At 41.0% G+C, this 25,961-nt stretch overlaps 1 long non-coding RNA gene across 1 annotated transcript in view; it reads left to right on the forward strand.

The window, feature by feature from the left end:
• The first annotated feature begins 293 nt into the window (after positions 1-293).
• Positions 294-25,961, forward strand: part of LOC119697902 — a 72,840-nt gene continuing 47,172 nt past the window's right edge. The window contains exon 1 of the long non-coding RNA XR_005255992.1: positions 294-722. This is a non-coding gene — a long non-coding RNA (uncharacterized LOC119697902). The remainder of the gene's footprint in view (positions 723-25,961) is intronic.

Raw genomic sequence — 25,961 nt, forward strand, 5'->3', positions numbered from 1 at the left:
CCTTTTTCTATGTCTGTCTCTCCTTCTAAGTACATAAATTTTGATAGGAGTAGAGGGACCTTCCCAGGCCTGTCCCTTCCTGCAACAAGTAACTGCATTGTGTTATGCTTAGCATCAACTATCTTAAAAATGAGGAAAGGATTTCTTCCCTTGTTATATTTATGCAATATCTGCCCCAGGGTCACTTTTTTCCCTGAAGCTTATGATCTTTTTTTCTAATATCTAAACATATTTCTGGCTGACTTCTCCTTATTGCTGTGCCAACATTGTTTCTACATTCTTTTTTCCTCCTATCATGTACTTTGTCCTTGGTATGTTTGCAGAGAGTAATCACATCCCTTTCCATGTCTTTTGACACTGAGCCAGCATCTGAAAATTTAAGGTCATTATGGGGTGGCAAAAACTCACCCAGACATTCATGCTTAAACCAGGCATTCATGTTTAATCCACACAGTGGATAGGGCATCTGCCTGGAGTCATCCTGACTCTGACTGCATCATTTTGTCTCTTAGGGACTGAATCCTGACTGAACACCAGCGATGCTAATTTTGCGAAGTTCTATTTATTTATTGGCCATATCCCTCCTGCATAGCATTGCCTGGGATTCCCTGATACAGAAAGCAGCTCTGTGTAAGAGCACAGGCTCTACATGATCCACGGAAAACAACAGTCCCACTTGCTGACAAGGGAGTGAAAGTAACGTAGATGCTGCATTGACTTATGTAAGTATTAAAGCTGCCTCATTTGCTTGTTTGAATCTCGCCTCTTTACGCAACACCTCCCAGTTGGCCGCCGTTTGCTCAGAAGTCTTTGCAGCTGACTGATATGTTGTAAATTATTCTGTGGTTTGTGGAGGTGTTCAATATTGGTAATTTAAGCTGTACAGCCTGTTTGTTATTGGTCATGTGGCACAGTTTTTCTTCCCTGAGCGAATGAGCTTAGCAGGTCAAAATTTTCTGTTGAATCCTCACAGGAAGTTATTTGAAAACTTTTTGCAGAATATGCAGAGTTAAAGATTTGCTGGCTCTTGCACATTTGCACTGGTATAACATGACCACAGAAATGCTGGTGGAAAGCTTAACGGGGGGCTCTGTATATAGTAGCACTAATTTGTTTCAGGGCACCCTACAGAAAATTACTTGCAGTATTCCTGAACAATTATGTCAATACATCAGCATAAAAGCTTCCCTTGACATTTGCTGATATGTATCTCAAGCTGACATGTCTCTTCTGAGAATATTTGCTAAATATTTAACCCAGGGCTGTAATGAGAATTTCTTTCCTATGTGTTATATATTCTCATATATTTTCTGATATCTAGTGTTACAGGATATTCCCTGGTTCTCTTGGTAAGATGTTTCACTGTATCAGTTATGACATTTTTCAAGTAAAAGAAGCAGCATACATTTTGTGAAGCGTTCTGCTTTGCCTGTATTTGCAGATTTTTTTGCCCTGCTTGTTCACTAATTGGCAGCGCTGAGTAATTTGTAATCTGTCTTCCCACTGAACCAGTGAGTGTTCTGTGTGTGCATGCATATGTTTACAAAGTCTTAGGATTCATCTATGTGGTAACAAGAACCAAAGGAAATAACTGCATTCTAATTAATAATATTTTGATTAAGGTCTATTTGTAAACCCTAGTTTTGATGTAATTTAAGCTGAAAAAAGAAATCACATTTAGCTGTACTAAAATGGCCCTGAAATCTCTGTCTCATGCTAACTACTGATGAAATGTTAAGAGTGTGATTTACAGCTGATTTAATTGGATTGGTTTCATTTACCATCTAAACAAGCCCTTAAATGTTGCAGTGTTTACCACCTGTTGTGACTCGTACCTTACAGAGATTTTTTGTTCACAGGCAGGAGAATGTGCACTGTATTGAGAGAGGAAAAGGAGGGCTATAAATGTTCATCTCAGTTTGTGCATGCTAGTAAACTTGGTCTTGGAAAATTGTGAAGATTTTTCTAGAATTTATGATAATTTTTAATATGTTGGTGGTGATTTCTTCTAGTTTCTGACAAGTAGTGCATTTACTTCTCATCAGCTGGGATAATTAATGTGGAATAAGGTTTCTTTGTTGCAGTTGTGTTATATAATGCTAGCTGCTCTTCTGCTGTTTCTGTACAGATCTAGGTCTCGTAACAGGTTGTGAGCAACTCTGATAAACAATCCTGAAAATTATGAAGGATTTTTTGAAATTTATTTGAGTTGGATTTTTGGTGTTGAGTCTTTGCCATAGTCTGAGAGAAAGATACGAGGCAGAAAGGTCTATGCCAGAGAAACCCCATGAGATATTTTGGTGTAACCAGGCTAGACTGTTGACACAAGCAGTTGCCCTGCTTTTCTCATAGTCTTCTTTGCAAATATAATAAGTTGAGTCTTCCTTTGCTAATCCCCTGCAATAGTTCTGTCTTATTTGCCATATTGCAGAACAGATGGGTCAAAGGAGATGATCCTTCCCTTCCCTCTCCTCAATCTGGGTTCCTCCAGAACCTGGAGTTCTGGATCCTGTTCTGGGCTCCCCAGTGTCCCAAAAAGGGCCATGAAGATGATTAAAGTACTGGAGTATCTGACATTGGGAGAGGATGAGAGAGCTGGAACTATTTACCCTAGACAAGTGAGAGTCTAGTGGGGCAGCTCTATTCAATGTGCAAAAATACGTGATGAGGCAGTGGTAAAGAAGACAAAACCAAACTCTTCTCGATAACACTCAGTGTAAGAACAAGGGGTAATGAGCACAAACTGAAACACAGGAAGCTCTGTGTAAACTTGAAAAGACAACTTTTGTCATATAAAACTGGTTGAATACTGTAACAAGTTGCCTAGAGAGATTGAGGAGCCTCCATCCTTTGAGTTACACAAAACCTTACTGGACCAACCTCTCTAGCTGTCCCTGCTTTGGACACAGATGTTGTATTAGACAATCTCCAGAGGCCTCTTCACACCTCAGCAGTTCCATGAATCCATCATTTTTGCGCTGTTGTCTACTTAAGGTAAATTTGATTGTAGACTCTGGTAGATACACACTTTAATGGGGAAACTAAACCAAAACAACAACAATGAAAAAATTAGTCTGAACTCAAACTGAGATAGCCCAGGTCACAACACCACCAGCCGACTTGGAGAAATATATGTAAAGAAATGCAGCAATCCAAAAGAGGAAGCTATCCTCCTTTCTCCAATGCATGTTTGCCCTACTTCTGCCATCTACTTCCTTCATCTTTGACTCCAGGTAACTCTTTACTTTGTCACTTCTCCTTTTTGATGTTTCACCTTCCACTGCATATTCTCTCTCTGCAATGTTAAATATAACCAGCCTATTAGGCTCACCATTTTCTGCTGGGCCAGCAATCGCAATTAAAATGTCCTACATTAGAGTCTGATTCAAGCAGAAAGCACTACTGGGACATGAGCTCAGTGGCAAAAGCAATGATCAAGGTTTCAAGAAGATTTTCTCACGACCTTGTTGCATTCCTGAGAAGCTGAGAAATTTGGTATCTTTAGGCACCAAATTCTGTCATCTTATTCAGACTTTTACTTCCTTCTTAGCTCCTTCTATTTCCCCTACTACTTAGCCCCAAATTCCCTGTGTTCTCTGGGATGCCATGATTTAATTACCACTTCCTTTACTATTTCCCAGAGTTTTTCAGAATTATGGATCTTTCTCTCTGCATACCACTTCTCAGCTCTTAACCACCTCCTTATTTCATCCAGACTCTAAATGTAAAAATGGAACATATTATTTGGGTGGAAGTCTCTGTTGCTCATATGCTGTAATCAGTGAGCATCTCAAATTTCTTCATACATCTTCATACATTGGTTTTCACTGCATTCTTCTTTAATGGCTTCAGCACCTCCATTTTCAAGCTTTAGTGGATTCAAGACGCCAGATTCAATCAAAAAATGGGTCTCTAAGACCCATGTGTTTACTGACTTTCATGCGCTCCCTCTCATTAAGGTTGTTTGTCTTCTTGTACTCAGAATTGTGTCTATTAGGTGAAGAGTAGCCTAGATCATATCTGCCTACCTTGGACATATCCTCTGTTCTCCCAGTCTATCCCTCCTCTCCTCTTCCATTCTTCTAACTCTGGATGCATCTATTATATATTTTCATTCACAATTTATATATATATTTTATATAACAACATAGTTTATATTTTGTAGTCTCTTTAAAATGCCTTATAATTTATTTTATTCCTCCGGAATGGACCCTCAGAATTTCAAAAAGCCAGACACAGCTTTTAGGACACCAACTTGAGTCTTTAATTGGATGACCCATTTGTGCCTGCAAGTAATCATGCTGATTCTCTGTACAAACAGGTACAGAGGTACAAACTCTTCTCATACATAGAGACTGACAAGCCTTTAGTAGCATTACTTGGCATTTTCGCTGTTTTTTGGTGGTACAGAGGCCATTAAGAAAGAAACCAATTCAGTTTATAAATAGATTATGAATTCTACTGAAAAATAATCTGTCCATGTCCTCCTAATTCTCAGAACTCTGAAGTTTTATGCTGTTTGTTGTATATTAAAATAATACTAATTAAAAAGAAAAGCACAAGTTTTTGGGTGAAAGACCTCATTGTGTTTGTAAACATGTGTGTATACTGCTGGCTTTAAGACACATCTTTCTCTAAGAGAATACGCTTACATTTTCATTCTTTTAAAGGTTTTATTAGTATTAGATAGGAAATTGTGCCTGGCAGTGTTGTTCTATTTTGTGAGCCTACTGAATCCTAGAATTATTAGAATGTTCTCCAAGCTGATGAGTAGCTTCCATCTACAACCAGAGCCCATCATCACAGACTCCCTTTGTGATGAATTTTCTAGAGCCATCTAGAAATAAAAACTATATTAGCTCAATCTCTTACTTGGAACCTAAAAGCAACTTGTTTGTCAAGGTAATAATGTGGAAGCCTTGGATATACTTTTCACTTGTCCTTTTTGGCAAAGAGGAGGCAGGAAAAGGTGGGATTTTTTTTTTCTGATGTTTCTAGAAATAGCAACATTTTTAGTTTCATTTGGTAACAGCAAGGATTTCTGCTTCTGAAAGTTGTACTGTGGGGAACGTGCCCACTGACTAAATTGAAGCTAAATTTGGGTTAGAGTATGCCACAGAAAATCATGGGGAGATTTGTGTTGTCTCAGAGACATGCAGGTGGAACATGCAGGTATGAGGGCATTGAAGGTAAAACCTGACGTGCCAACAAATCTTGGTGATAAAGCTCATAGAAAGAAATTACAAAGAATTTAAATTTACACAGTGGTTTGCATCAGGATACGGACAGCAATGAGATTTTGCAGGCCTACCACTTTATAACAGATTAATCCACTTTTTTTGGTCTTTTGAGTGGAAGGTGTAGTGTGAACTGAACTGAAATGCTATAATTCAGTCTTGGTAGGACTGAAGACCCTGGAGAGAGAAGAACACGGCTGTGGTGTGGCATGGTATATGTAGTTAGGTACATTTGGCCTTTCCACAAGCTTCCTTCTGAAATCCCTTTTGGCTTTTAGTTCTCCTCCACAGGAAACTTGTAAACATTTCAGCAGAGATTACATTGCAGTGAATCTCTTGAAAATTAAGTGTGATTTGACCAAGTTAAATTCTGTTTCCAGTACTGTTTTAGATTTAGGAAAATTAATTGCAGCAACGATAAAATCAATGGAAGTTGCATGCAAAATGGGAACACTAGAGCAAAGGAATGAACACTACTGCAAATAATGGAGTCATAATAATAATAATGGAGCAATAATCATTGCCTGGCAAATGTAGTCAGAATTCTTCTGGACTAGAACCTATTCTGAACAATGCACTTAAGTTGCTTAAATCTTAGTTAAATAAACAAATTTTGAAATTGCAGGGGAATCTGACTGTTTACATAATCTTTGTAGCCAATTGATTGTAACAGACTTCTTCTGAAAAAAAAAAAAAATCTGTCTAAAGGCTTCTCCCTTCCTCAAAACTCTTGTAATTCTATTGCTCTTAAAGCTATTTAAAGCTATTTAATCACTTTAGCATAATCGACATGGAAAAATGAATGAGGTCTGCCAATGGAAGAATGAGTTAGAAGGAACTGATCTATAGAGAATGCTTTTCTAAGAGGTATCATTTGTCTCATGACTGCTGTCCTCTGCTAAAAAAAGACAAACAGCCTACTTAAAATTTCTTTCTAAAGTGAAACAGAAATAACAATAACAACCAATGCTCTCTCAAATGTTTCTGTTTGTCAGTCTCATAATTATAGTATCATTATCTGGATTTTTTAAATGTTTTTGCAGTGCTGAAATAATCTTAAAATCGTGAACACACACCTGTGCACAAGGTAAATTACATTACCCAAGGTATATCTATACTTTGTGGGTTTAAATATCAGGTTAAAGCAAATAGGCAAAATACTTCTTGTGAGCATATGCCTCTTCAGATGTCAGTATGGTTGCTGGTGAATCTTCTGTTGGTATCTTCGCTAAAAATTGCTCCACTGCCAAGTTACACAGAAACATGAAGTCCTACACATGAGATGCAAAAAAGTGTTTAGAGGTTTTTGGGAATTTGGATTGCTTTTGTGGGTTGAGGTGTTTTTATTTTTTTTTGTTTGTTTTCTGAGGATAATTTCTGCTGATTCAGTGAAATTGTTGCTCTGGGTCAATGGTGTTGAGAATCTGAAAAATCCTTCTGATGGCTCTACTTTGTTCCTTTGTCCCTTCTATCTTCAAATCCATAAGTCACTCATGCTTCTGTTTTGTGAGGGGATTTATGGTTAAACAGTCTTTCAGGCTTGGAATTTGGCACATTAGACTCCTGTCCACTTGCATATGGGCAAGAGTTATGAGCTGCCTTTAATACCAGGTGGTCTTCAGACTTTTTAAGGTTACAAAACAAACCTAAATTGCTTGTTAATTTAAGGGAAGCTGTGGATAGCAAGGCTGTCTGCAATTTTACCGTTTCTTTTAGTAGGGCTAGTTGTGGCCAGGTAAAGAAACATTGCTACTTCAGGAACATATTTAAATCATCTAGTCCTTTTTTAGAAGCTGCCAGTTGCATAGTCAGTCTTGTGTTTCATGTACATCTAAATGCTTCATTGACTTGTGCCAAGAGATGGAAACTAGCCTGCTTGTTTTAATACATTCCTGATGATTTTGATGGAAAATCTAAATGTGTGAAGAACACAAGATCCTGCCCACTAGCAGCCAAAAGGATACCATTTCACATTTGTTACTCTTGGGAATCAGGGGAAAAACAAACAAACAAAAACCCCAAACAAACAAACAAACCCCAAACCCAACAAAACAAGTAGGAACAAGCTCTTGAAATTAGAAATAAACCAAGGAGGAAAAGCTGCAGTTAATGTGAGAGCCATGCATCATTGAGATCTTCCAATCTTATAGAATCACAGAGCAGCCCAGGCTGGAAGGAGTCTTGGAAGGTCCTTTTGTCCAGGCTTTCATGGAAGAGGGGGCCTAGATGAGATTATTCAGTACCCTGTTCAATCTTCTCACACAGCAAAGCTTTCTGGTTCCCATACCCTGTAAGGGGAGAGCTGAGTGGTGCTTCCTAGGCCACTTCTTCTGATTGTTGTGTTGGTGGCTTTTGATCTGGTAGTTATTCTTTTTTTACTGCATGTTTTTATATTAGATGCTTAGCTTTTCTTTGTAATTAGACATCGTGATTATAGTATCCTTTTATATTACACTGGAGTGTTCCTTTAATGCAGAAATCAAATAAACAAAACACTTAAAATACAGAAAAAAAAATTACAACAGTAATGCTTGGGTCCGAAGGAGCAAAGAATTGGGAAAAACCAAGTTGTAGTTATTGCTTTTGGCATTAGCAACACAGTTCATATTTTTTATTATCCTCCAAATTAGGTTTATTCATTTATTACAATTCAGTCAATGAATTAAATATAAAACCAATCCAGATTTTTAAAGGCAGACATGTGTTGTAGTTAAACACAACTTTTTTGTTCTTTTTCAAATGCTGCAAAACATTTTTCTTCTTAGTGTAAATGTTTTCTGAGGAAAGGGTTATGTGGGGTGAGGAGAGAACACTCAGGGCAGAAGAATCAGTAGTAGAGTATTTAATAGCACAGACAGGGCCGTGCTGTTCCTCCGTGGCAGCATCCACACAGGGATCAGCAGTCTAACGCCTTCCCTTTATCTAAGGAACAACACATTTATTCCACGTGGTCCCATCTGGGAGTTTGTTTCAGAACAGTATTACCTTCCTCATGATAAGAATCTCTGCTTGTGAAATTATTTTGGAAAAAGGCCATCTGCTAGGGAAAATAATAATAAAAAATATGAATCCATGATTCAGATAATAAAACTTTGATTACTGCTCTCTTAGGAGGATGGATGAGGAAGCAACGGTCCAAGGAGCTGTCCCTGGAACATGTTTTAGAACAAGCTGTTGGGATTGACTGTAATGTCATGCAGAGACTTGTTGTGTGGGGTACACCACTCAGTTGGCTCCCAGGGAATGAATCAGGTTTCCTTCACCAGCCTTGGCTCCAAGTGGTTCCTAAACAGGGTGTGAGTAGTGAGGAAAGAGATTCCTTCCTGACACAAAGACAATCAGCTCTTGGTGGCATCTAGTGGGTGGGATAATAGGGTGTAATAGAGCCGCCCTGAGGAGCTAAGTCCTCAGCTGTTTGTTGTACCCAAGATGGTTCAAACTAAAATGGTTTTACAGTAGTTCATTAGCTAATACATCAGTGGCTCCACAGAAGCAGTAGTGCAGAGATGACATCTTATCAGTCAGATATTTGTCCCACCTTCTACAAAATCCCTGATCCCATTCAGCATAGAATTCTAAGTAACAGAAGATTTCAGTCCAAAGAAACCTAAAATTTGAGTGGACTCTCATTCTTACTTTATTTTAAAAACTGGTTTGATTCTCCCAGTTGCTTAAACAAGTATAAATCAGGAATAACTTCTGGAGTGATTTCATTCCAGAGGAAGGTTAGCAAATGAAATAAATCCTCTACTTTGTTGGAGACCTGGGTGGAGGAGGACAATCATGCTGGTAAGTGCTGTGTTTGAAAGTGCACAGAAGATGAGATACACCAGCTGTGTTAAAACAAGCCATTTTCATCTCACACATACACCCTGCAATTCTACTTTTTAATTTCTAGGCAATCACACTGCTGGAATCTTTTCCAGCCGTTGAGTAAAATATATGTTTGTCTTGCAATTATGTAAATAAGGTAAGTGGTTAAGATTTAGATCTAGAATAATAATGTTAACATCATTGTCCCTTCAATAAACAGCAAGCAAGTTTTGGATGTAATGCTGTTTTTGCTCTGTATGTTCCATGCCACAGAAAAACACAGGCAGACACAGAGATGATGTCTTATTGTATTTAAAACAATATTTAGCAGTGTAGCTCCTATTGCCTTTTACATGTGTTTGAAGGAAAGCCCTGCTTCATCAATGGGAATGTGTCAGAATTTTGCAATAAAGCATGCTGTGTAATATATTTAAACACAGTCCAAATTAATTAAAGTGTAGTGGACGTGAAAGATACATACTCAATGTGACATTTCAAATAGGGAGAAAATATGATAATGAGCTATTTCCATGTGTTGCCATCCTTCTGGTTAAATAATACTTCTGTTTTCAATGAAGCCACTGAGCAATAACATTCATTTTTGGAGTTCCACAGCGGTTAGAACTGATTGTATACAGGCTGTAATCATTATCCTAATTCTGCCCAGGAAACCCTCTCTCCCCACCATGGAGAAATTTGGAATAAAAAGTCTCGTTCCAGGAAAAAGAATTTCCAAATAATCCTGGGCACCAGATCAAAATATGAGCTCCAAATCCGTTCCTTTTTCTTAATAAGAATCAGCACTTTGAAAAATGCTGCTCTGCAAGGAAATAATTGCATTAGTCAGCCTCTTGGCACTGGTGTGGGCTGGAGCCTTGTCTTAAAATGAGGCCCAGCCTCGCCCTGCAGTCCAAATCCCCCAAAGATGCAAATAGCCCCAAGACCCTTGGCTTTGTTCTTACAGGCAAAAAATTAAAACATGGGACAAAAGGAGAGAAAGCAACCTGGAAACACAGCCTGTCTAATGCTCAGGCAGTCTTGGGTAACACAGGCATCTTTTGTTTGCTGAAGAGTAGAAACCAAAACAGGAACTGGAAATAAGAGGTTACTGTTTTCATGCTATCCTTTCTTTCTGAAGGATCTGATCACACAAATGCAGGGCCTTTAGCTAACTGTATAGCCCAAAGGACTGGTGATATGTGATTATGTATTTGCCTTTTGACAGGATTATAGTGCTTATGATCAGGAGAACTCCAATGCTCAGGCCCTGACAAGCACTAGCAAGATTATTTTGGTTGCTCTATGCTGGAGAGATCTTGCATTTAGTCCAGAGAGTAAGCCTATGTGTCTTTCACTTGAAGGATTTTTAGAATCACACCAAAAAATTCTGTTTCATCTGATTTTCAATGGTGACAAGGCTGCACATCATTGGTAAGGGACAAAAGACTAACTGGACTGTTGGAACCCTGGACTCTTGGAACCCTGCATTATTTGATATCAAAAGTGCAATGCTGGAGCCTTGATCTACAGGAACAGAAAGAAGACTTGCCTGGCACTGAGACATTAACCCTCCAAAAAACCAACCAAACTGACCAACACCCTGGAATTCACCAGGAGGCAGGTGTTGAAGTGTTTTTCGCGTGCCTGTTTTGTCCTTATATTGTTTGAACTTTTGAGCCATCCACACCACCATCACCAGAACTATTTCCTTCCCAGCTGCTCTTCAAACAGAGCAGTTGTAAGCAATGTAGTACAGCCTGTAATGTAAATTATTAAGATGATGTGGAACAGAATGGACAACTCATTCCTTTGTTCAAAGACTACCAAGAAACAGATCTATTTCCTGCAATGCAGGAAGAGTACTTCATTTCCAAGATAGTTGTATGCAAAACTTTGCATGTTAGCTCTATTGGATAGATGAGTTCTACTGGGTACCCAGAAACTGAGTCCCTCAGTGAGGTGGATGAACAGGGCAGGCAGTCAGTACCCACCCCCGATGCTCCTGCTAATTGCTTTGTTGGCAGTGCATTTCAGGTGCTCTATATTCCTCCCTCTTTGGGCTAATATTGTACCAACTGTTTTCTCCTATTCAGCTAAAGAACCAGAAGCAAATGCTCCTTTGTTGGCTGATATTGACCTAATGGGAAAACACTATGAAGATGCAGCTTTCAGTCATCATCTGAATGTGGTAGAGGAGGTAGATACTTTAACCTGTTCATGTTAAAACTGAAGACAGGAATGTGCATGTGTCAGTAGGGAAAGCATGTGACCTCACTATGCCAAATCAGAGCTGGCCAGAGCCCTCACCACCTGGTAGAATCATGGATGGGTCAGACTTTGTGTGCTCAATCAAGATCATCTGCTCTGTGCATTAAATACCAGACTGTGCTGGGGTTTTCTGCATTTAGATTTAGCTCTTCTGCTGCTGGAGTGTTCTAGTATTGTGGTCTCAGGTGTTACTAGCTGTCTGAACAAAGAACCAACCTGCCTTGAAGATGGTTGCTTCAGAAAGAAACACAATGGATAAAGTTCAGACCAACAGCATCTAAACGAGCCTTGCTGCTCTGGTGCGCACCTGTCTGCCTGGAAGCCTGGCAGTGCCCAGCAAACACCCTGAGGGGAAGGAGCTGCTGGAAAATGGATTGCCATAGGGTGTCTTGTCCTGAAGAAGGCAGGGTTATCCTCAGATGAAATACACAAGCCGTGTGTTTGGGACTAGTGTGGGATAATGAGCCAATAATAAACCTAATTTCTTCTGTCACCAAAGAAAGAGTAGCTCAGGAAGAATCTGTAAATTGGCAGGGGCATTACAGATATCAGTGTGAGATGTTTATGGCATTAAGGGTGTGAGAGTTTAGTACTGGTCTGAAATTTTCCCCCAAGGTGTTTTTTTCTGATGGGAAGATTACACAGTATTTTTAAATGGACAGAGTTTTGTGTGAGAGAGACTCTCGTCCTCATATTCAGTGTGCTCAGTGTGATAAGGGCATGTATGTACCTGTCCTTCCCAGTCTTCTCTTGCTCCCCAGTACCTGGGCCATAAATCTGAGATTTAAGTGATGCATGCCCCTTTGCCCAATGCAGATCAGACACTGATAACTCACTACAGCATTTTCTGTATGTTTGTCCTCATGAAGAAGGAGCTACATTGTCTCAGGCTGAATGACATTTGGCCCTCTGGCTTTGGTAGTTCAGAGATCTCTGCTCTTTACCAAATAGAAAATACAAAAAAACCTTTTCATTAAGTACTGGGAAAACTAGACTTGCTTCTGATCAATGCAGTTACCCCTGGCAGAGGGATGGTGGGAGTCGATTGAACAGCAAGAAGAGAAGATAGTGGGTTCCAAGGCAAACCCAATAAAGCTGTTTGATGCACCAAATGAGAGAGAACTGGTGGAATGATGCATGGAGGGAGTAGCATCCAAGAGCAGAAATAACACATCAGGTAGCAATGTTACTTGGAGGAAGAACAGAAGTGCCAGCTCCACAGATCAACAACTCAGACAAATTAAAAAAAAACAGCCCAGGAGAGATTTAGACAGAAGCAACACAATTCTCGTGCATTATGCTCCCAGAGCGTGGAAGAATAGCACTGAATTGAATAAGGCCCATGGGAGCACAGAAGGCAACTGTTGATAAAAACCTGTGTGAGAGAGACATGAGGACCCAGGCAGAGCTGCTGGGTTCAGAAAAGGGAGGATTGAAGAGAGCTGCAAGGGCAGCTGTTGATTTGGAACATTCCGAGCATGGAGTAGGATCTAGAGACTGTGGGGAGGGCATAAGGTGGGTGAGACTGTTAGGAAATAAATCTAAATGGGAGGGGAATGGGAATAAAGAACACAGGACCTCTGTTAAGTAAGGGAGTGAGAGGACTTGGTATCTAGAGAACAGGCAGAAAAGACAGAAGGAGGGGGATTGCCTTTCTAATTATGGGTATCTGTAACTTTCCTGAGATATAATGGGCAGAGGATGACTAACAAATGGCTGAGTCACAGAAACCATGTGACTGAGATTCTAAATTCATCTGCTAAGGGGCTTGAATATTCACACAAAGCTTAGAAATTTTCCTCTAATACTATTCTGGTGCAGGTGATCCTAAACCTCCTATACCAAAAAAAGCTTTCCAACTGCTATTTGGAAATATCTATCTCAGTAAATTGGTCAATATTCATGTTGGCAGGCAAGTATATTACCTTATTCCTCCATTCCTGGTGGAGAAAGCTACTTTTGGCCGACTAAAACATTGTCCATTTTTATCCATAGAACCTTCTGCAGGGATCTTTACATGGAAGGTTGTTTGAGCCTTCACCATAGCAATTTGGTAAATGATGTTGCCCAGCCTTTGTAAGACAACTTATTAACATTAACTGTCTACTACTAATAGGATTTTCAAATACTTGATGAGTCATGAAATAAGAAGAATGAGTGCCCTCTGTTTCAAGGTGCTGACTACTGGAAATCTTTATTTCATGCAACATTAGTGCTGGCAGAAATTGGTAGAACCATCAAAAGAAGTTACTCATGCCTTCCACTCACCCTCGTCATCCCATGTGACTTAGATTCAGGAACTGATGTAGGTTAAAATTATCTGTTGTACTGGCCATCATCTGATTAATCAGGTACAATCATAATTGTCTGAATTATTTCAGATAATATGTTTAGGAGAAAGACATGAATGTGAAATTCCACCCCCCACCCCCCTGCCCCACTGCTAAAGAATGGGATAATTTCTTTTCCTTATAGCAATTACTGAAGAAATACATTCTGATGAAAATCAGGATTAATGTCTCTCCCCAGCTGAGCTGGAGTTTCTGTGTGTACAGTTAGGGAGATTTGGACAGCAATGAGCTTTTGTGAGTACTGTTACATTAATGAAGTTTCCTTCCTTTTGACTTAGCAATCTCTAGTTTACTTGAGATGAGTGAGTTGACTCACTTCTCCCTTACATTTTTGTCATGGGGAAAGAGCAATAGAACAAGCAAGATGGCTACTGAGGGCAAATCTAGAGCAAGCAGGCTTTTAGCCTCAGGTCTAGGACATTAGTCACATGCAAATCAGTGATGATAAATCAGTTCCACCTGGCTCACAAAGCTGCCTAGGAAATCACCAAATGAAAACATGATTTTTTAAAAGTACACAGATAATCCCTCTCAACATAAAGAAACAGTCCTGACTTCCGTGTCTAGCAACATTTTTCAGAGCAGGAGCTGGACTTTTCCACAAGGTTCCCCTGGAAGTTCCAAGGAGTTACCTGACTCCTAGTCCTTCTTTAGTGCTCTTCCATCCCTTTTTCCTAAGAGCCAGAGAGTCTCAGCATCTGATGCTCTTATGAAACAGCAGAGGGGAGGTGGTTCTGATTTCTGTTTCTTTGTAAAAAGTTTCACTGCCACAATTCCCTGGATAGTACACAGTGCTCTGAGCTTCTGCCTGCACAATAACTGGTTTTAAACATTTCTGTTTAATCAAGAGTGAAGTAAATGTCAGAGATTCAATGTTCTAGATCAGCAGTTTCCAACACTGATACATCTTAATCAAGCAATTAGGTGCCTTTTTTTTTTTTTTTTTTTGTCAATGTTTGGTGTTTTCCACGCTGGAGAAGGGAACAGATTTGCTGCTTTGCTCTGATGACTGCTAGCAGCAGTGTTTGTTGTTAACAGAGACATGTACACCTAACCACCAGTTGGCAGGTGTTAACACTTTGTTACTCGCTATTCCCACATGCTGAGGATTGTGGGAAAGCTGTCAAGCTCTCTGTCTTGTGTAACACTCAGCTTTTACAATAACAACAACAACATCAACAAACTCTGAACAAATTCAGAAGCTCTGTAGGAATGCAGCAATGCAGCACTAGCAAGGGAAACAATAGGATGGATTCTCCGGGCTTTGATGGGAGCTAATGTGAGGCTTTGTGGAAAGTTTGAGATATTTCCTTATCTTTGCTTGAAAGCAGGTAGATGGAGGCTGAGTGCTCTTTTTTTTTTTTTTCTTCTTCTTTCTTTTTTTAATTGATGATATGTCTGATGTTTAGAAGAAACCAAGAATACATTGTGTGTGCGCCAGCATTTCTACTCTGCATCTCACATTTATAGTCACCTGTATTCAGGAAAGAAAGCCATGAATACAGCAAAAAAATGAGGAAATAGCACAGAAAAGGATAGGAATGTTTGTCTTTTTTGTTGTTGTTGTTGTTGTTCTTCTTCTTCTTCTTTTGGGTGGGGGGGGTGTGACTATCAAGCAAGAAATGAGAATTTCTTTTAGTATAGTACAACCCTTCAGGCAAGCTCAGATGTGCCAAGAAGAAAAGGTCCTCTGTGAACCTTAAGTATTATTAAAATACTTCTTTTTCTCTGTTGCTTGCTGTCATCCAGGTGCTCAAACATAGTCTGCCTTTGCAGCTACAAAGTCATGGTTTTATAGTTGAGTAATCCTAAGAATTGATTTATTACTGAAGAAATGAGGTTTGATGGATTTTTGATTTACATGAAGACAGTAAAGAAGGAGTGGGAGTTGCAAGGCAGCTGCAGCTGGAGTACAAGACAGAAACTCAAAAAAGCAAGTGGGCCAAACAGTGCAATGGATTAGATGAGCAACCAGTTTATATGGCTGATTTTAATAGCGCTGCACTGCAGAATTGTACCACTTCCTCCCCAACAGCATAATACAGACCACTTCTTGAACCTGCAGAATTATGCTCTGTATGAGGAGAGATTTCATGCATTTGCTTTTTGATGAGAGCGCTTCAGATGATGGGAGCATGATCAAAGGAGTGATCATGGGTTTTCTGGCATGTAGGCTATGGCTGGGCTGCCTTTTGAGCACAGTTCCAAGTCTGGGGTCATTCTCCAGTTCAGTTTGCATCCAAACTGAACACTCCTTGCACTGTGGATGGGCTGGGTTCAGGATAAAGCATTTCTTGAGATACACCCATGCTGACTTGAGTCTGCCAATGCCTGTCCTGTGAAACACGAGGAAAGGCTCCCTGACAGGTGGGTGGGCCAAGTTCTTTTCTGGAAAGGTTCCTACTGCATGACATGGGTGCTCCATGGGATATGGAAGAGGTTGAGCAGCAGGTTCTCAACAATACAGTTGCACAGTGATATTTTAGTGGCCTGCCCCCAGGTTTATGTTACACAAGGCAGTGTTGACACGGCCCTGAAGGCAGTGACTTTTTAAGTTAATTTTAATTCTGGAATACAGGTTTGAGGTTAGTCAAAAGTTAGGGGCTTAATGTAGTGGAATGTGCTAGACAACTGCAGAAACAAATGGATGAAATCCCTTGGGCTGTGTTTTGCATTGGGTGGGATTCCAATGGTCTCTCCCAACTTCACAGGTCCCTGAATCACTGCAGAAAGCAGGTTTTTTTAAGTGGACTTATTATTTTCTTAACATGAAAATCATTCCTGTACCTGTGCACTGCTTTAAAAAGCCTTACTGCTTGCAGGGCCACCTCCTGCAAGCTGGTTCTGAAAGATCTGTCTGCCAAACTTGGGGATGAGAGGGAGGTACTGGCTCACATACATCTCCAAGTTATATTTCCTAGCTTCAGAATTCTCTTAAAAATTTATTTGCTCTTGTTTGGCCACAGGAAACCAGTCAGGGGAGTCACTAAAACTGGTAAGATCAATATGTGCATCAAATATTGATAAACATCTATTTTGTGTATGCACAGTCCTGAATTTGTTCCTGCACATATTAAAGAATAATTTTGTCTTTTAAAAACTCTAGAGAGAGAAATCTTGTCACTTAGGGAAGCCATGGGGAAAGTGAGAGAAGACTGATCATTTCATGAATGGGATTCATAAGGTGGGTTCAATTTCCACCATGCACCCTCTGTTGATCAATTAGTTTGTGCACTGCTTGTCTTTTTTTAAGTGGGGACATGTAGTGTGATATTTCAGGGTCTGTTTTTTGAGGTGCTTAGGTGAAAAATAAGTGATTTGGTGCAATGAAATTGTAGATTTGATTTGAGAGTATTGCTATAGGCTGACAAAAGACCAAGTTAATGGGCAATAAGAAGGCCCTTTCTTGAGACTGGAATCCTGTCTTCCCACCTGAAGGCCAGGCATAGCTGTGAGTCCCATCCACTGACACTGGGAAAAATCCCATTTACATGATGGCTAGTTGCACTCTGCTGTGCAACAGGTTGGAAAAGATACTTGCAATTCCCTGAGTGTTCCTCTGTTGTGGGCTGAGATCTCCCTGAAACATGGCAGTAGCTTTGCTGTGGTCATATGCTCTTCTCTGCAGTTGCTATTTTCTGTCTGTACTGTGGAGGTGCCTGGAGGACTTGAACAGAACTGGTTTGGGCTGTAGGCATACCCGGGAGTCAGTTCCTCCTTAGGGATTAGAACTGTTGTGCTGATCCTGCAGACAGGAGACCTATCACTTAAGCTACTTGCTTGTATGAATTATCTGAAGGACTACAGCTGAGCTTCATGGCTTCTCAGCGCCTTAGCTACCCCAGTTTGAGCAAAGTCATCAGCATTTTACAGGGGGATTCATATTTAATTTGGATTTTTTGATCTCCATAAGCAAAACAAGGAAGAAAAGATTTCCTGAACTTCTGGCAGGATTTCTGCACATTTTTCCCCCTTCTTTAGCGACTTCATTTGTTTCTCTTTTTCCTTCTTCTTTTTCCCACCCCACCCAGCCTTAAACAGTGCCGGGAAATTCTGTACTTACCCAGCTGTACTGTCTGAGGGAAGCCAAGCTGTTTTTTTTCCATGCATCAAAATTATAATAGTTTAAAATTACTTATTAACTCTCTGAGTTTCCCAGAGAGAAGACATCATATATTTAACTGATATGCCCCTTGTACTTAGACAAAAGGCCAAAGGTTAGGGCAAGTGGATACACATGACAACTTTATCCAAGTCCTTAAGGATTTCCCATTGACTAAGTCACAGTTTAATTCTTTTTTTTTCCAATTGAAAATAATTAACATGACTCAACTAAAATGAGTTAATTTATTTTCATTGCAGGTCTCTTCCTGCTGCAAACTCTGCAGTCTGTGGACAAAGAAGGTATAGTTGTTACTCAGATGGCTGTTTTGCCTCAAAACGTGCAGTGATCACCTCAAACAGCTCACCTCAAATAGCGCACCTCAAACTGGGTCATTGCTTGAGAATGCATATTATGAAATAGTTTTAGAACAAGTTGATTTATATGTTAGCAAATGGATCAAATAAACATTTCCTTGTGTGCAACCACTGCTGCTGTGTTGATGACAAAAACGTGTTACGGATGTTTCTGTGTCACTTCATAGCAGTGTGATTTTTTTCTTGCTGCTATGACATGGAGATCCAAAATACTGCAGTTATGTGGATTAGTACTCTTTTGCTCTGCTAGGAAGGGAAAAACATTTGTTTGGACTGGCAGGAAACACTGTTATTTAATTTACGGTGCTTTTTGGTGGGCACATTATGTGTTGTGGGCTATGGTGAGTGATTATTCTCTGTATAATCCTGCAGCATTCACAAGCATTCACACCCACATCAGGATGGTGAAACATTTATCAATGAAAACATTGTGACCTAGAACTCAGTATTATTGCATCTGGAATTTCCAAAATGTCTGGGGAATGCTCAAGCAACAAAAAATGGTGTACCAAAATAGAATTCTGCATGAGAAAGCCTCCAGGCTGCAATAATATTTCCTCAGCCACCCTCACTGTTGGGCCCTTCCTGGCAGAGCTGGACCACGTCCACAGGTCATGTTGACTTTGTCTGGATTGATGGTGTTTCAGCAGCTGTCCCCTGCTGCTTTCAGGAAGCCAGGTTTGGAGCCATTAGGTGAAACAGCCCTGTAGGATTAAGAACAAGTGCCAGTGCCTTGCATGAGCAGCAGTATGATTTTATGTCTGAGACACTAGCATCCAGGAACACGCATTGTGTCCATACCCATCTCTGGGTGTGTCAGAGGACTCCATAGGAAGAAACGTGGAATTTGGGGGCAAATCTGGGGCAAGTCTATTTCCCTTGCTCTTCTGACTCCATAGAGACCTCCAGCAGATGTGGCGCATAGTTCCCAAGTCATTGCCCAGCTCTTGCCTTATGACTGTGTGGGTTCCTTACTGGGATGAGATCTGTGCCCACCCTTGAGAGTTTGGGGGCACAAAAGCTGTGCTGCCTGAATTACAGCTTGCTCTGTTGTGTAGGTTTCAGGAAAGTATCAGAAAAGAAATGGAAAAGGGGCCTGAATTTCCCCAGAACAGGAAAGTTAATGAAACCTGCTGAGCCTACAATAATACCTCAGAAATCTCTTCCTTTCTCCTGTGTTTGTTTATATCTCACCTGCACTTCGCTGCCAGACTTGGGACTTGGAGTTGAAAAACAGTTTTTCAAGCAGCAAGTTTGAACTGTAGGACTTGGGGAGTCGAGGAATGGTTTTCTTGTATCCAAAGGTCACTCCTTGAGTACAGATGTTTCACAGACCTTTGCTTTGATACCAATTAATTTTCTGGATTTTTGAATAGTTGGATCCTAAGTGGCAAATACTTGGATCCAGGTGGTAACTGGTACAGATAGCAGAAAGTGAAAAGCAACTGTGCTGCTTTTTTTTTTTTTTTCCTTGGGAACTTAAAAATTCCAATCTTGCTGCATTAAACTAAGTCATGCAGAAATGCTCCAGCTGTTCTTTGCACTGTGGAAGCCAAATTCAGCATTTTGATGGGGTTTTTTCCTTTGTTTTTGAGAGATCAGTTGTGAAACTGTTTGATGTCTTAGGTAACAAAATCATACCTGTATTCTCCTTCCAGTTATTTGGGTTTTCCTAGTTATTTTATTTAAGGTGGACTCCTCATAGGTCATTGTGTAAAATAACAAGTTCACCAGGAGGTAAACTGGTCAGCCTTCTTTGCAAGCTGGGATGTCCAATAGCACTGACAGACTTTTAGTCTTTCAGACTCCCTCTTCTTCTTTTTCACTGGATACCCTAATGGCAGCTGAACTCACAAGAATTTTGGTCAAAAGCAGTAGAACACACCAGCAAATAATCCCTGTGGCATGCATTCTGTTTCTACTAAGATTTTTATTTGGTACAAAGTGTGGTGAGCCCTTCTCAACTCCTTCCTTTTGCAGGAAGAGGCAACCCTTATTTAAATACTCCTAGAATCCATTGAAGTGGTTTTTATTATTATTTTGAAAATTAGATGTGTCCTATTTTTCCTAGCAATTTTCAGGTGTGAGAGTTCTCTGAAATGTAGACAATATTCATCATGGTGTTTAAATGAAGGCTTGTGTCTCTGCTTAACAGTGAGTTTTCTGCCCCTCACTTCCTTCTCAGTGCATTCAGGAACAGGAACATTGAGTTTGGGAACACTTACTCCATAGCATTGATGCCTACAGCAATGTTTATGCTGTGGTTTTCGGATGCATAATCAGGAGAACAGTACATGCTGTATGGATACAAGGATTGACCTAGACACTGGGTAACCTCATGCTTACATGCCACATGGGTTAGTCCTCTATCCCTCTAGTAGGCATGGACTTTCAGTGCTCAGTTCCTGCTGGTTTAAAGGAGAAGAAAGTGATCTGTGTCCATTATCAAATTATGTAGAGTCCTTTCCACAGGGCTTGTAATTTCAGTCATTCCTCTTGTTTAAGTGAAGCTATTTGAGGATTTCCAGGGTTACTAGTAATTTTAATTTAAGCCTTTTTAACTTAAAAGTTAGTCAGCTTTCATAAGGCTCGAGCCAGGTGACTGGTGAAGGTCACAGCAAAGCGACACATGCAGCATTATCTAGCCTGTTATCAGTGACTGCACCAGGCACAGTTCAGTACCTGACCATATGACAGCACAGTAGCCTGCTTTGATCTTCATTTTCTCACTTTAATTGGGTGGCCTTTCTCATGTCTCTCCCTGCCTGTAGTCTTATTAACTTGTGAGCATGGAATGGACTGGCTGAGATATCAAAAGATTGGGTACTTAAGATGAGCAAAACCATACAGCAGTTTGTAGTAATTCAAAGAATATGGAAGCATTTGCACTTTCTGATACCACCTGCTTTGCGAGCCAAAGATTGTAACAGGAACAAAAAGCTTACAAGTTTCGGGATGGGAAAAAAAGAGCTTTTTTTTTTCGTGGAAAAAAATTAAAGAAAAGGGCAACAGAAGTTGTCTTGGCATGTGAGTGAAATAGAAACGTTGGTCAGGAACTGAGTGAAGGAGGTGTATCTAATTACTATGTAACAAAACAAAGGAAGGTAGCTTAGCAGCCATTTAAATTGCAGATACTAAGCCCTACTGCAGAGCTATAGACTGGACTGTTGTAGGTAAATGTGGAAAATGTCTGTCCAGTCCTTTTTATGGGAATTGCCAGGATCACAGAGATACTCATAGGGAAATTCATCAAATACTACTATCTCTGGATATGTCTTAATAATATTCTTAATCTTCACTATATTTTCTCTTGGGCCTATATGCTGCATTAATATTTCTTGGCATGCCTACAGATCTCTAATTGTTTGTATATTTGGCTTGCCTCAGGCCTACTTTAAATGAATGTATGCAAGAATCTTTGCTATGTATGGGATTATTTAAGTGCCATTACCATATTTGTGTGGTGTTGTTTATCATGGGTCATACCATTAAAAAAAACCAAAACAACAAAACAAACCACCACCAAAAAACCAAACCAAATCAAAGATCCAGAAGGGGAATCCTGTCAAGTTTTTTATCAACATGATATATTGAGCAATCCAGTCAGTGAATTCAAGGATGTTAGGGCGACATCTGCACACTTAAAATTCTGTTGGTTGAACTAAACCACCACTAAACCACAAAACCACCATATTTTTGAACTAAACCACTAAACCACCATATTTTTTCAGAGTTACTTAAGAGGGTGTAGGGCTGTGCTTGCAACTCATCTAGAAATTACCAAAGTAGCTCTAAGCTACCTTGTCCAATAGCACCGAGTTCAGCGTGGACAGAAGCCTTGCCTCCGAAACTTGATAAACACAGAAGGGACACTTCCTCTCAGCTGATCTTATTCCTTAGTCTGAATCATAGCTGAGCTATTGTTTAAGTTTGCCTCCCTCAGCAGTCCTTCCTTTGGATGCCAGCATTAAGCATGTTGCATGAAGCTGTGTTTTATGTGCACTGGAAGGCCCTAGGTTCCCCTGGGGGTGGGTAGTCAGTGACTTGAATGCACCTGCAGCAGTGGAGACTGAACTGGGGAGGCAGAGGCAGACACAGATTAGGAAATTGGGCCCTCTAGGTGGCAAAAGAAGCTATGAAATACAGTGCCATAAAAATTCTTCTGGGGGTGCCTCAAAGGATTGGCATGTCTCTTTTGTGGTTTATGACATTTCTGGCGTGACAGAAAATGGCAGCCCCACTTTTCAGTATTCAGGCTTATTTATTGTGTGTCACTGTCTTTGAGTTGACTGTTCCAGACAGGTACTTTCCTGTCATTTCCTTATTCCAGCAGGGTTGCTCTGCCTTGCTCTTTCTGTGTGGAAAAAGAAGACAGGGTGAGAAAAATGTGCCAGTGGTGTTTGCCTGAATGGCACACTACAGGAGCCAGATTTTTCACAGAACATTTGTGCCTGTGTGGCACCAGCACCCACAGGGCAGGGCAGTTGAGTGTGCATAATAGAGCCAGTAGAAATCTGGCTGATCAGAGTCTGACACACTCTGATTCAGGCAAAAGTGCAGATTATTGGGCTAAGTGCTGCACCAGTGGCACACTCAGAAATGTTTGGCAATGGTCCTGACAGTGTTAGAGTTAAGACTACGGCAAAAAAAGTAGTACTGAACCCCATAGACTGTACATGGCCCTTGGATCACTAGCTGATCCCCCAAAATGATGTCATACCATGGTTAGTATCACTGACTCTGTTCCTGTTATGAATTCTCTCTGATGGGTCAAGTTGGACAGAGTTCCAAACTGTTCTAAGTGATTTGAGTGTGGTGATGTGCTGAGTGGGCTGGCTGCAGTTGTGCTGAAGTGCATTTGTTTGCAGTTCTTCAGCATATAGGAGTGTCCAGCTCTAAAGCAATGGGCAGACTTCCCAAAAGGCAGGGAGGCAAGCTAGAAGAGTGGCTGCTTGCCATTTCTTTTTGATCCATTCAGGCTAAAAATCAGCTTTGCATGTGAAGAAAGAGAGGAGGTCTCTGTTGGACTGCTTTTCAAGAAACTTTCACCTTTCTTCTCCTCACTTCTGCAGCAGGGTGTTGTGACTTCCTTTCCCTTTACATACCCTTGCCCCATCACAGACCTACCCTGTCTCTAAAGCTATCACAAAAAACCTCTTCTATCTCTCTGCCCTCACCCCAGTGTCTTAACCCACTCTCCCTGTGCTCCCTCACTTCTCGATTTCCTCTTCTCTCTCCCCATTTCACCTCCTGTTAGGCAAAATCTGTGCTCTGTGGAATAGAGGCTGAGTGTGGGCTGAGAGGAGAGAAAGTATTTCGACACCTCTAAGCATAGTGGGTCTTCTTGACAAATAGCCTGGTTATTCTGGATGAAGAAAGAGAAACAGATCAGATTCTTAGCCACCACCACGGAAGTCCGTGCTGCTGCCACACTTCAGGCATTGCTCAGTTCCCGTAAGAGGAGCAGGTCGATGGGAAGGTTTCTGGGGCCGGGATCCAAAGCGCTCCCCAAGAGTCTCTGGGAGTGTCAGCAGATTCCTCAGTGAGCCAAGAGAAGGGCCTCCGTGCATGGCCGGGCTCGCTGACGGCACCTCTGAACTATGTGTAGGATTAGCTGCTGTCACACGCGCAGCCTTCCTGTAAACCCGGGGTGTGCAGCTCCGTCCACTCCCTCGGAGCCTCGCAAAGGACGGGGCTGTGGAGGCGTTGGATCCGCTGGAGGCTGGTGCCGAGCTCTGGCTAGCACGGTATCTCTGAGTGGGGAGAGAGAAGGGCAGGAGTTGTGAAAAAGGTTTTTTAATTTCATTACTTTCTTCCCATACCCTGTATCCTGCCTGTGGAGAGCTCTCAGCAGACTTGTGGACCTGCCCTGCCGTGTGAAGTGAAAAAAAAGAAAAAGTGATGGAGAGTGAGAGAAAACCAAGGGAATCCATTAAAAAATGCCTCTGCTACCTCATTAATCTTTTGCAGCAAATAATATATGCAAAACTTGGGCTAGCAAAGTCTCCAAAGAATAACATTTTTTTTGGTGAGGTTTTAACAAATTAAAGAAATAAATTAAGTCAATAGCACAGCAGGAAAGTGCTTGAGGCCTCCAGGATTTGTATGTTTTACCATTGTTCTAAAAATAAACTGGGGGGGAAAAAATTTAAAAGTCTTTCAGTTGAAAAATAATATTTGCTTTAAGTAGCCGTGTTTGGGTTTTGCTCCTGCACAGTACTTCAGCACCTTCCCCAGCCCTGAGGCTGACTTTTGGAAAAAGAAGGTGGAAAATAGTAGAAGCAGAGGTCGCAAAGCCATGTGGTGAAGGGAGAGGCATGCTGGGCGTTAGCGGGAAGGATGTAAAGCAGAAATTAAAACCCTTGTGCCTCACCCCACTGCGACTGCTGAGACCAGGCATGTGTTAGAGATTAGCAATCAGCTTACTGGCACCCTTAGGCCCAAACCAGTGGGAAAATTTCTGGCAGATCTGGTCAGTTTTGGAAGAGAGGTGGCTGGCACCCTCCTCTCTTTCTGTACTGTAGACTGGTCATTATTTTAATGATCAGAACAAGGCTTCCCAGGTTGCCAGAAACCAGAGAAGTTAAAGGCTGCCTTCTGGTTTTCCTTTTCCATGCTCCTTTTTGTAATTTGCAGGAGTGACCTGAGTGAACAGCATTACAGCTCTGTCTTCTCTTCTTCCCTTAAACTGACCACTTCCCCTCTCATCCCAGCTGCTACCTACTAAGTTTTCCATTGCCTCTCCTCTCTTCCATGGGCTACCTTTCCCAATCTGCTGCCTGCTGTCATTTTTTCCAGCTCCACCCAGGCCTTGCCTCACTCTCTAGCCTGCCCCACATTTGGAACAATGGCCTTTTGATCTACAATCAAAACCTATCATTTGATCAATGATCTGCAGGCAAACAGCATTCTGGAGAGAGGTCTACATGATGGGTAGGTGCCTAGCTTCCTATTTCCTTTACTAGAAGAGAGGTATCATAAAGTTCTCCTACTCCAGCCATTGCTCATGGAATGAGCATGCTCATGCTGAAAGGGAATGCATGCACATTAAAAAAGAAACTAATTAAAGGATGCCCTCAGAGTTGCAAAGGCAAGGCTGTCGTTTTCTAGTAGGTAACCTGCAAATGACTCTAATTGTCCTGCTACTCACACAAGTTTCTCAGTAGTGGGAATTATGTATCTACATGAACAGTAAAAGGAATCACTCTGTTCTTCTGCACAGCTTTTTGTTGATAGACCTCTGACACTTGTCCTTCTAACCTCAGTTCCCATCCCTCTAGCATTCTCTCAAGGGACTGGACTAGTGATTTTGTGTAGGTGACCTGTGCATGGAGCAATCCCATGTGCACAGCCAGAATTCAGACATACAGACACCCTCATACATGCACATGCTTGACAATTGCAAGTCAGCAAGTGCCAAAGCTCCAGCTACCCCTGGTATCTTCTTTTAGTCCCTGTGGGAATGTTTTTCTGTCATAGAATTTAATTACATACGCTTCTGCTATTTTCCTCCCTTTCATCTCTGCTTTATTTCGTGCACAGCACGGGCTGTGCTGAATTACTAAGCAGCAACTCAATATTTAGTTTTCTCCTTACTGCTCACTGTGTGGCCCCTACCCTTATTGATGGGACAAGATTCAAGTCCTTCTCTGATGAGAAAATGGTTGATTCCCTCATGAGCTTTTCGGTGTCCTCATCCTTGCATGTGTATCTGTGGCTACACAAGTGCTTTATGGTGGAACTTCTTCTGATACTTGTTCCCAGACCCCTGAAAGTGCCCACTTACTGTTTTCATTCTTGAGATGATTTTAGA

The sequence above is a fragment of the Motacilla alba genome, chromosome 2 (assembly GCF_015832195.1).
Source record: "Motacilla alba alba isolate MOTALB_02 chromosome 2, Motacilla_alba_V1.0_pri, whole genome shotgun sequence".
NCBI lineage: Eukaryota > Metazoa > Chordata > Aves > Passeriformes > Motacillidae > Motacilla > Motacilla alba.